Source organism: Apteryx mantelli, chromosome 2 (genome assembly GCF_036417845.1).
Source record: "Apteryx mantelli isolate bAptMan1 chromosome 2, bAptMan1.hap1, whole genome shotgun sequence".
NCBI lineage: Eukaryota > Metazoa > Chordata > Aves > Apterygiformes > Apterygidae > Apteryx > Apteryx mantelli.
In genome coordinates, this window is record NC_089979.1 from 124,684,560 (window position 1) to 124,697,047 (window position 12,488).

Below are 12,488 nucleotides of genomic sequence, written 5' to 3' on the forward strand. Positions count from 1 at the left end.
GAAAGGAATGAACACTGAGGAAAAAAAAAAATCCTGCCACATAAGGCTATGCAAAGGTGTCCTACAGTCAGGAAATAACTCTCAACAGAAAGAGTTGCAGACTTTGCACCCTTTTCAGCAAAAGGGTGGGAAAGTATCATTTACCTTGCTTGTGGAACAACAATACCTCAACATTTTTCTTTTCTGTTAACATGCACTGATAAATATGACTCTAGAACAAATCCATCAGCTGCGGTGAGTGTCTGTACTTTCAACATCCTTCACTAGAAAAGAATGTTTTCAAATCTGCTCAGGAAGGGCACCCCTTTATAAACATGTGAATCAAAGATTTCTATTCTTTAACAAAACATGTCTCAAATTAAAGCATTAAATCTTTCCTTAATCAAAGGAGCAAGAGAGGCTGAACATCTGAGCAGAACCATCTTGCTATTCAGATTTATCATTATTATTACTAGAATAGCAAGTAGTAACATAAAATGGACTCAGAGCTGCTTTGAGCAAAGCTCAGCGCAGAGCACAGAGGACACACTCACACAGTTGGAAGTTGGTGAGTTAGTACACCCTAGGACGTTACCCTTTATTAACCGAGACGTGTACTCCTGACCTATTACAATTTCCAAGTTAGCTTAAACCATTTCCATGGCAATGCTCGATAGTTTAATTTAGCCCGTTTTAATTTGCATCCACAATGAAATTAAAGCATTCACAGTCAGATACCAAATTTCATCAGAGAGACAGAACTTCCAGCAGTGCACAGATAAGTCCCTGAAGTGTGCTAGCTTACTTGTGAGCATGCAAATGTATCCTAAGAAAGACCTCAACTGAGAGAATTGAAATGGCCATGTAGGTAAAAGGCGCATACCAGGAGATGGGGAGAGTAGAGTCAAACCAATGAAATAACTCATCTGAAGTTGAACAGCCCATTAACGGCAGAGCCCAGAAAATAACGGATTTCTCTCCAGCCCAACAATCCGTCTACTGGACTCAGCTATTTCTAACAATATTCTCCCTTCAAGTCGCAAGAACAGCGATACTGGGTCAGACCAAAAGTCCGTCTAGCCTCAAATCCTGTCTTTGACAATGACCAAAAGTGGATGCCAAGAGAAGAATAGAGGAAACAGAGAGAGAGACTTCCCTTGAGTACACTCCCAGCCATCAACAATTTGTGGGTTAGGGACTTCATGAACAGTCTATTAGAGGTGGTCCCTGTGTATTTAGCATCCTCAGGGGATTTCTGTACTATGAAATTATCCATTCTCTTTTTGAAACCTGGTAAAGTTTTAGCATTCTCAAAATCCTGAAGCAAAACCATGTTTCTTCCCTCAACCAGTGCTCAAACCTCCAACTCTTAAGATTCAAAGCCTGCTGCTCCACTCACTCAGCTATCCAAGCAGACCCACCTTTAGGACTCCAAGTAATTTTAAGATGTTACCTCCATCCATCCAGGCAAACACAGCTTGTCCTTTTCAACAGCCACCACATTCTTCTAATTTTTAGTCATCATCATCCCCATCTTTCCCTCCCACAAAATATCCAGCTGGTGTGATCAAGAATGATGTCAACTTATGCTGCAGATGCAAAAAATAAAATCCTCTTTGCAAAAGGAGCATTGCTTGGGGTAGGAAGCAAGCTGTCCATCTCTACACGTTTCCTCCTAGGTACAGCTCCATGACAAGACTCTTACATGTGAGCAAAGAGGCATCGTGCACTCATAATGCACTGAGATGAGTATATAATGCAGGTAAAGATATGAACTCATTCCACCTTTGAAGTAAAGCTGTTCATGTCATTTCTTGGTACCCATGCAGTATTTCCATTACAAACAATGACAACTCCATACAACTGCTATCAAGGCTACCAGTTTTTTCTTGCAGCAACTTTGCAGACAACTTCCCTGACCAATACACATCAAACATTCCTGCTGAGGGCATGATTCCCACATCGGTTTATCAGAACAGCTGTCTATACTAAGCTGTCATGCCTATGGTCACAAGAATGTGCCATGGCTAATCTGGATCTGGGTGGGATTAACTCCCTTCAGCTGCTGGTGCTGAGATTTCTGGCTCTATTTAATTTGGCAAAGCACTGCATAGGAAGCTGAAAGATTCAGTCGCTATAGTGAAGCTTCTGGCATTTTTTGTCCCTGGACCCAGGAGAACCCAAACACAACTCCTGCCAGAAATCAGCAAACTATTCAATTTACACAAACAGGCATGTAAACTCAGGGCGCAGTTTCGTGACTAAGTTGCCCAAAGTGCAAGCTGCCTCTGATGGCGCAGTCCTGCCCACCTCCCTTGGCTGCGTGCTCCCAGTCCCTCTCTGCTGCCAGCACCAGCGCCAGCACCTGCTCAGCTGTGTGCTGGGCTGGCTCAGGGAGCCCGGTGGCAAAGGAAAGAAAAGAAAAAACAGAAAGTGTGAGCTTTCAGCCAGATCTGTTCCCTAGCCTGCTTCACCTGATAGCCACACGAGGACAAGCTCCTGCACCAGGGAAGGAGCAGCTGCCAGCAAGGACAGCATCACCTCTAGCACTATGACTGAATTAAATAATCATGAAATGGCAGCGCTGAAGGACTGCGTTTGCTTTCCACAGAGCGCCGTGGCATTGCAGCAAAGGAAGAGAATGGGTCTGCGTGTCTGCAGCACTGCGTAGATCACGATCCCACCATGACTCTCGACAGACACTTCTTAAGATGGTTTAAATATCTATAAACATTGCTTGTTCGAGATTAAACAAATTAGCTGGTCTGACAGTGCACGTTTACTAATTACTTCACCAATCTTTGGATAGTTTATCTAAGCCATTAAGCCTGCCTTGGTTTTCCTAGTAGAGAACAGACTTCAGGAACAACGTGCTGTTCGTATCCCTGCTCAACTCCCCAACAACAAATGTAAACTTCACAGCCTGCCCTCCTCTTCCCCACCAAGAGAAGAGGAGCCCTAACTGGCATCCCTTGCCTCCAGCCACCAGAGAAGCACAAAGATCTCAGTGAACCTAAGGCAAAAAGTATCTTTTTCTCCACAAGACCTGGTCCTTCCCTATGAAGATTAAATAAGATTATCAGGGAGGTGTAGTAGACTTGCACTGACCTTGCCTTTTGTGCCTTGAGGGAGCTTAGACTGGGAATGTCTACCTGATGCATCTCGGCAGCTAGTGATAAAAGGTGCCTCCTGCAGGGCCCGTCAATGCCGCTCCACTCCTCAACGGGTCGCCACACCAAGATCTGAAGCTCTGCCTTCCTCCTAGAGGCATGCACGGATGCCCCACACCACACGACGCAGTGAAAGGTCAAATCCAGGAATCAGACTCAGATATCTCACTCACAGGATCCCTAAGGCTAGCAGAAACGTCAATTTTAATCAAAAGCAAATAAAAAGTGAGTCAGTGAACTTTCAGAGGGCTGCCATGAGCAAAATAAGTACAGCTTCACTTTAAAAGACAACAACAACAAAATCGCACAGCCACATCTGTACTAAAACACATTTGATATTGGCCACATTAGCCATCCTACTTGACTTATTCCCACTGGCACACAGTTGCAAATTGCATCCCCTTATACAGCAACGCCTAAGAGGATTTGCCCCAAGAGAGAGCTGACATGACTGCACTGTTCTTCCCCTGAGAGTTTTTCCCAGTGGAAGGAAGCTTTAATTTGCAGCTAGAGCTCTACATGGAGTACTTTCTCCATTAGTCTGCAGCAAAAAGTGCTAAATTTATGCATCCCTACACACCCAGGACCAACTACACTGCAAAGAGAAGAAATCTTGTCCTTTTTCTACTGATATAGTCCCTCCTATCAGCAGTATCCTTGATCCAGTGTCCTCACCACATGGGGTTCAAGTATATGAACTGATATATTCTCAGACATTCAGAGCCTTTTGCATCCCTGCATTTATGGCTCTGAATTCTTAGGGAAATTCCTCACCAGTAAGTTTGACAGATCTGAAATCCAGCCAAAAATGTTTCCCCATATATCCCTTCAAACCTTCCATAATAATAGTCATATATATAATGTCTCCTATTAATTAAGGCTTTTTAAGAATCAAAATCAGAGGCAATATATAAGATACTGCAAGTGATACTGCTGTAAGTAGGTTTTAGGAGTATACGGAGGCTTAGGGGTCTTTAGATGACAAAGAGCCACAATGTGCATGTTTAAATACTGCAACAGACTTCCTTAGGCCTGCCAAGTAGCATTTTTTTACTCCTGTACCCCCCTCCTTTTCATCTAAAGCATCCTTCTCCATGGAAAACAATTTTGCAGCTCCTTTTCAGCCAAAGGATTCCACTAAGCAAAAATAATTGAAAAAATAGAAGAATAAAGTATTGTAAGAGCCACAAGAAGATGTAGTGGCAATCCAGACTCGCCTTCAAAACTGGCCTTTTCATTTTAGTTAACAAGTTTCATCCTTGTTACAGAAACAGGAACAATTATGTTCTCCAATTTTTAAGGAGGGTGGCTGAAAATCATTAGCAACACCTGCATCTGCAAATCGTTTTGTAATGCTCTGAATGAAAGATGATAATAAATTGCACTGACATTTATGGAACATTTGCAATTTCATCATTCAGGAGAACACAGAGATTCTGGAAGAGAAGCATGATAGAAAATCTTATTTGATAGGAAATAATATGGGTAGTTTGCATCTATATAGCTCCCACCACCTCAGAATATTAAAAAAAGACATCAACTGCATCTCTGAACATCTTTCACAAGACTCTATAGGCTTCTTACCTATCTTAGATCAGAAAAGGAAGACACAAAGCAATGACTTTTGTTTCAGATCATCCAGCAGGGTAAAGGGCAGAAGGAGAAACCAGTTAGAAATTCCTTGCTCTACCTACCCAGCAACTTCTTAAATGCTGAAGTACCAACAGCAGAAAAAAAAATCTCTAGAAAATAATGAAGTAGCACAGAAACATTTATCAGCATTGCAATGTGGGATAGGATTTAGCATTTGTAGCAATATACTCTGAACAGAGAGACGAAATAAGTTGCATAGCAAGTATGTAATTTATTCCTAAAGCAAATTCTACTGTAACTTAATTAACGTACAAATGCATTTTCTCTTCTATTCAATGCTAATAGGAAAACTCTATTCTACATCCTAATGGACTACAGTTAAAGTCTCCTTTGTTTCAGCTCCCCAAGAATGGAACTGTTACTAGTTTATTTCCTAACTTTTTCTTTTAACCTTATTTGTTGCAGGAATTTTGGGGAGTACAAAGAAGCATAAATTGAAAAACTTCCTAAAGCCATTTGTTTTCAACACAAACATTCAGATTTCAGCATTAGCACGTTGTCTAGCCCTTTTAATTCTCCCCAAGATTCAGAACATAGTCAGCTGGGGAGTAAAGAAGAATCCAGGTGGCTTATGAATAATTATCACTTTTTACACTACTTCTCTATACACGTTTCTACCAACACACTGTTCTACATGTAATTAGATTGTGAAGACTTTGAACATAAAGAGAAGTATTTACCCTGAGCCACATTTTCTGACTTATTTGATTTACTGTTGGTAGAAAGAACTCATTAGCTGTCAGGTCAGTTGTTGAAAAGACCATAATGCCAATGCACAAAGTTGACATAATGAAAATAAAGGAAAGAATCTGGGCCAAATTCAGAAGCAATCTGTAAAGTAATGTAATTTATACCTACTTATGCTCACTCAGATTCCCTCAGAACTTTTTCTACCCAATCTATTGATGCATGAGGGATTCTAAATTGATGTAATTTATATGCCAAAGAGTCAGAAAAGCCATAAGCCCCCAAAGTCGAGGGCACTTAAAGTCAGGCTTTCCTACATATTCTTCTCTTTGCTAATCTGTCTTGATTCCTCCCTCCTTTTACCTTTTCAGGTTGTGATTTATGCCATCTAAAATCCCTGAGATGCAATGGGCCAAGCAAGAGACAGGCTGTAGATAAGTGAGCATGACTCTAAGGAAATCTAAGTTGATGTAACACAGAAGCTAGGAAGGCCAGGTGTCTCTCACACGCATCTAGTCTCCCCATCACTTAGATTCAATTTGGGATTTAGCTCTTCATGTCCTCCATTACCACTTGCAATTAAATTTGTGACTTAAATGATACAAGTAGCCACAGCTCACAGACCCTCATTTTAAGGCCAGATGGAACATTATGATGATCTAGTTTGACCTTCTGCATAAAAGGAGCCATCGAATTTCACCCAGTAATCCCTGCATTTTGCTCAGCAAGTTGAAGATGAATAAGACAGACATCCAACGTTGATTTAAAGACTTCAAGTAATAGGGGAACCTACCATGTCCCTCAGCAATCTGTTCTAGCAATAAATTACCATTACTTTTCAAAACATGCACCATGCCATCACTTGAATTTTACTGGCTTCAGCTTTCAGCCATTGACTCACTATTTCTTTTTTCTGCTAGACTGGAGAAATTTCTTTCTGCACTACTTATAGAGGGTACAGCAGATTGCCTCTCAGCCTTCACTTTGGTGTCTCACATGTTTTTGAGATCTGAAATCATTGGGATGTCAAAAGAATACAAAAATGGTAATCAAAATAGTTTTAGAATGAGTTGAGTTTGCACGGAAAAATATTTATATATGCAATCCTGATAAAAGCCTTTTCATTTGGAAAAGGAAACAGGACAGCTGGAATATGGTGACCACAGCTTCCTCCTTCAGTTTCTGAACACTCCAGGATACTATCAGTTGACGTGTTTACTTTATTCTCTCCACTGGGCTATCTGAACAGACCGGGAGGAAGGAGAAAAAAGCCAGGGTTGCAAGGAGTTTTAATGTTAGCCACTGCTAACAGTTCAGTCCCCCCAAAAGGTCCCTGACTGAGAGCGAATCTGCTATTCCACTCTGAGTGGATACCGGATCACTTGGAAAAATGTGACTCATATCCAAAAATTTCAGATTTTGTCACTATCTGATGATATACAGAGGTATGTGGTCAGCAGTAATGCTGGTGGCAGTGACACACAGTCATATTTTCTAGTTTCCCTTTGAACTACAAAATACTGTGTAATAAAAAAAATCCTCACCTCAAGGGAAATATAATTTCAAATTCCTGTACAATTTGGGGAGCTGTGGTAATGCCTGAGAAATACACAAAGGGATGCTCCAGAGCAGCAGTCTGGTCTTCTACTAACCAGCAAATGGGATTATCCAGAATGGGATGTTTTAATGTGGTCTAAATTCTTGTTTCTAAGCCCTACAAGAAGATTCATCAGATTATATAATATGCCACTGTTGCTTCTGATTTCAGAGCTCAGCATGCTGCTCATCTGTTCTGGACAGGAGTGCCTGATACTGCCTGTCCCAGTTGGAAAGCTGCTCAAGGTTTACGCCCTATATGAACAAAAGGGCTGAAGTTTACACTAGCTCGTTTTCTCTTTTCGTCAGAAATCTAATTCCTGGACAGAAACAGCTGGCTCCCAGCAAAGTTAACATTCCGTTATTATCCACCAGGATTAGCTGTCCCTCAGTTGGGAATTCTGCTTTCTAAAGACAGGCAGGACCATCAAATGGAGCCACTAGGAAGGGCAACGCTGTAGCGAGCCACAAAGAGCGACCAGTGCCGAGCACCAATTCAGCGCTTCCTATCGGTTAATGCCTGTCAACCCATGGCTTCTTTCACCTCCAGGTTTGGCCTCTGTCTGTATTTACACCTTCCCAGAATAAAATCTTTGCTTTGCCCACCCACTTGGTAACTATCATTCAGTTAGTTTGACTATGACTCATCCACTTCAAAACCATGCTGACTCACAGTCCTCAAAAAAGAAACTTGCTCAAAGAATGTACTGAAACGTGGGAGCGCAAATTCATCTAAGTTGACCCAGTATCTTTACTAGTGAAAGACAAGAAAGATGCACTTCGGTTGTGAACTGTTATCGTCTCTAAATCTAATTAGCTCACAGTTATTTATAACCAAAATGTACTTCAATGGCCTGATTTCCAAAAATACGACACACACAGTAGCTCCCATCAATTTTCATGGGCACTCAGTAGTAAAAAAATAAGATATGGTTACACATTTAGCTTTTGAAAGAGGAATATATAGTCTGACTTCTTCAACTCAGTGGTAGAAGTCGTGATTTAAGTATGTGATAACACGTTTAATACCTCAAAAGAGCATGTGAAGTTAAAACTGCAGCTGCAGAAAAAAATTATATTGATAAAAATAATAAGTAAAGACATTTCCAATGTATCTGTCAGTACTAAGTTGATTGCACTTCTTTACCTCCATATATTCTATTCAGAATGAAACTTTTTTATTGGGGGAGGGAGGGGAAATCAACAGGCACTCCTTCAAGTACTTAAAAAATAAAAATAAATTGTCATTTAATTTCTTTTTCTTGCTGTAAAATTATTCACACACTGGACCAGGTAGCTGGGGAGCAAGTAGAACCTCTTTCACTGGAGGGTTAGGCCTTCAGCAGCCTCCTAAACCATGCCTGCCTCTCTCCCACAAGCTAAGATCTCCTCATGTCCCATCATAACACAAAAGCCACCAGCTGAGAAATGTCTCGCAGAGATATTGTAAATACGCTTGATCTCATCTCTGAGGAAGGTAGGACGGACTGGATGACTTCTTGAGGTCTCTTCTAATACTCTATGCCTTCTAACAAAATACAGCAGTCCACTGAGGAAACCGAAAACTGCCCATTGCAAGCAGATGGTCATCCCTGCTCTTCCCTTTCCCCCCAAACTCTATCAGAACTCTCCCTTCAGCACAAATTGCCCACTAAATGCACTGTCCAGTTCAAATCTTTGCCCTACTACTCAGTGGTTTGCCTTGAATTCTCTCAAGCTACCACCAGTATCACTTCTCCATCAAAAGTTACCAGAAACATCTATATTCCCTGGGACGCCACTGGAAGGGGCTCATAAATGCAGGCAGCAGTAAAGCTGTACAAACTCACTCTAATGTTTGGAGTTCACAATCAAGTGAGATTAAAAAAGAAAAACAACAACAAAGAAATGCCTACAGAACCAATAGTCTTCTGAATCAGCTACAGGATTCACTGCTACAGTTGAGCTTCTTCAATAATTTCTTCATGTTTGCATCCGAGGAAGACACCTACGCACATAAACTAAGTATAAACTAATCAAGGTATTTCTCTAACAGGCTGGAAAGCAAGATAAAGAAAACAACGATGTTATTTTTATTTCTCTTTGCAATTATTTGGAAAGAGCTAAGTACCTTGTTTAAACAGACAGATTACATAGCTGGATAGATAGATTAGCCACACAAGACTAATACCAAAATGGTTCAGAGTTGAATATCCAAACCAGTTAGTAAATCCTCTGACTTTAATCTTGATAGTTTTAGCAATTCATTCCTATCTATTAATTTAAACATTCACTTTTGTCTGAATCATTTTAAAGGCCAGAATGCTGCATTTAACAGTTCTTATGGGCTGAGACTGAACTGGTATGCACCACCTGTAAAATGTAAATATAATTGAATATTTTTCAAGCAATCTAGATAACACTGAATGAAAAAGAAAACCTCTGTAACATCAGATATTTGATAACTCAGGCCCTTATCTGCTTGATGTGACACTTGGGAAAACACATTTTAAAAAGCCTGCAATGTATTCCGACTTTAACAATTGTGCCTCTTGTACCCAAGAACCACAGTACAATCATAGAAAGGAAATGAAAGTAAAACGAAAAACCTTTAAAAACATCTCCCAAAACAACAATTAAAGAACTACTTTACTATTTTACTAATGTAAAATTAAATAAAACATATTTTATTTGAAAAATGCCACCCAACATATTTTTTCACCCCATAAAGAAAGATGTGCCAAAGACTGCAAAGTTCACTGGGGACTTCAAAGTTGCTATCAATCTTTATATAGAAGGCATTCAGATACTGCAGTGATGGGCAGCAGTATAAAACCCTGAGAGAGAGAGAAAAATAGATAAAATGCCCTCAGGAACAAGTTTCTTTCCAGGAAAACTTACTAAACCAAGGCTTAAACTGAAACAGTATTATTTTTCTATGTAGTGGCAGTTTTTCATCTCTTAACTCTCTATTGTTTGTAATATGCTCTCAAAACGAAATTTCTTTCCTAAAGGCCAAACGCTGCCAGACCTCTTCCCACTGCATAATTCCTCATTGTGCATGCAGTGCTGCAATTTCAGCAGGACTTCGGGAGTAATGCGCTGCCGCAAGCATCTGAGGAGGTCAGAGCAGGGCCCAAAGGGGGCTTGCAAACAGCCAGCAAACAGCCAGCAAACAGCCTCCCAACACTGACGTCCCGTTGGCCCAGTAAATCACTTCTATCGACGACAATGAAAAGAAAATTAGTAAAACTAAACAAAATCAGGCATGGGTTCCTGCTCTCAAAAAGGAAAGATGCCTACTTGGGATTTTCCCAGTATTAATTCTATGAGTAAGCAACAGACACCACAGCCCTAAGCAGCAATAGGAAACACAAACCTAGAATTTCAAAATACGTGTCTAATTAAAGAAAGTGAAAGATTGTCAATTGAATGTTAACCACGAAAACTCAGTCTATAAACTCAAGAGATACTTAGGTCTGAAACCTATACAATGAGGAGGCACTTGCACACCCATCCACCAGTTGTGTTCCAAAATCCTGATGCCCTTTGCTTCCCCTCCAAAAAACATTCATGCTACTCAGAACCAGCTAAAGGTTTATGGCCAAAAAGGGAAAGCTGGACCTTGTCACATTAAGAAGGGGAAGCTTGGAGGGATGGTGAAGAGGTGCTAAAGACCAGAAAGATTTAAGCTGGTAGCTGCACCTCCCGCGGCCATGAGAAGCAGAGACAAGCTGGATGTGTGTCCGCTCCCCTCCCTTCAACCTCCCAGCCCTTCCCTTAATGGCAGCACTAGCAGAAAGCAGTGCACAGGAAAAGTTGACGTCAGCCTTTTGGCAATAGCCCCCTCCTCATTTCTTCCAGTATAGGCAAAATATGCAGTCTAAGATGTTGTGTATACAGTGGGCCCTGGTGCGGTTGACCTTTAAATTGCAAGCTTTTTAGAAGATAGTGCATTCTGCATTTTTATTTGGGTCTGGCTTTTGGACCTTTTAGGTTTACCTGGGTTATACATTCAAGCTTTTCCTTGTAATCAAGAGGGAGATGAAAACCGGTACACACACACATACACACACACGTACACACACACACAAAATATAAACCCTTTTAAACTAATATACCTCTAGGAATACTAAATTCCTGCCACTTAATAAAAATATGAGGGCTAGTAACACACCAAAGAAGCAAGTATTTGTCAAAATGCAGGCTTCTTAAAAATAAATTTTATGTAACTACTACAGAAGCTTCCATCATGTTTTTCCTCATCTAAGCGAATAATCGTTTTCTGAGAGCCCTTGCATCCCAAACACATGATTTTTAAAAGCAAGTAAGACATAAGGGAAGAAAGTATGTCCATCCTCATTATCCAATTTAAGTTGCCAAAAACAAACAAACAGCTAAGGTAAAGGTAAATTAAATCATTAATGTAATGCTGCTAACAGTATAAAATGTTACCTGTAATAGATACAGAGATATTTGCTTTCAAATCAATATAGTATATCAAAGCTATAAAAAAAGCTCTTCCCTTGGTCTCCCAGCCCTGTTTTTTCCCCTTAAGAAAAATAGAGTAAAAGTGAGAGATTTCCCTGTCAGCTTGTAACTGCTGTTAAAAAAAAAAGAAAAAGAAAAAGAAAAAAAGGTAACATTTAAGCCATAAGGAGCTCCTGGTCTTCAAAAGTGCAAAGTACATACAGTTCTAGTTGAAGTTAATAGAAGCTGCAGGTGACCGGCACTTCTGACTCAGAGGCCCCGAGCTACCGTACAAAGCACTGTCCTTTTGAAATTTCAGCCTAACATTTATCAGCAGCCAACTTGCTGCAGTGCAAGACATAGGCATCCCTTTCCCCCACTGTATTTACTTTTTAACAGCGCTGAACAGTTGTGGGAAACACACTACAGCCCTAGTGGGATGGGAAGCAAGTATGAACAAACCTCGGCTCGAAGGCTCACCGAGCGTGAGCCCCTGGCCACTGCACATCAGGGTTTTTCCAGAGCCCACATCTGCTGGGAACAGACTTGCCGCCTTGCACTGACCTCGGCCACTCCGCTGCCTTGTCCAGCTCCATTTTGCTCACTGTGAAGTCAGCCAGCAACATCAGCTAAGACTTTATGTTCGAAGTGCTTGCATACCAACATAAGGAACCCCAGAGAACCAGCCTTCGCTTCCTTTCTCTTTGCTGCCAACACCTGCAATCTGGCAGGCAGCAAAGCATGGGAGCGCAGCCAGCAACCAGCGCGGTGGAGAAAGCAAGGCAAGACAAAGCCCAGGGGAGCAGCATAAAGGTGGCTGTGAACTACACGTGTGCAACCACAGCTCTAAATATTAGAAAAGAAAATGAAAAAATTAGCATGAACTAAGAAAGCAGACTGACTCATTCCTGAGGTGGACAGAGTAGTATGTACGGGCAGCAGACAGTACAGGCA

The 12,488-nt window shown here is 41.0% G+C and overlaps 1 protein-coding gene across 11 annotated transcripts in view; it reads right to left on the bottom strand.

Annotated features, from left to right (window-relative positions):
- RBMS3 (RNA binding motif single stranded interacting protein 3) overlaps nucleotides 1-12,488 on the bottom strand; it is a 722,481-nt gene that overhangs the window by 425,146 nt on the left and 284,847 nt on the right. The window lies entirely within an intron of this gene.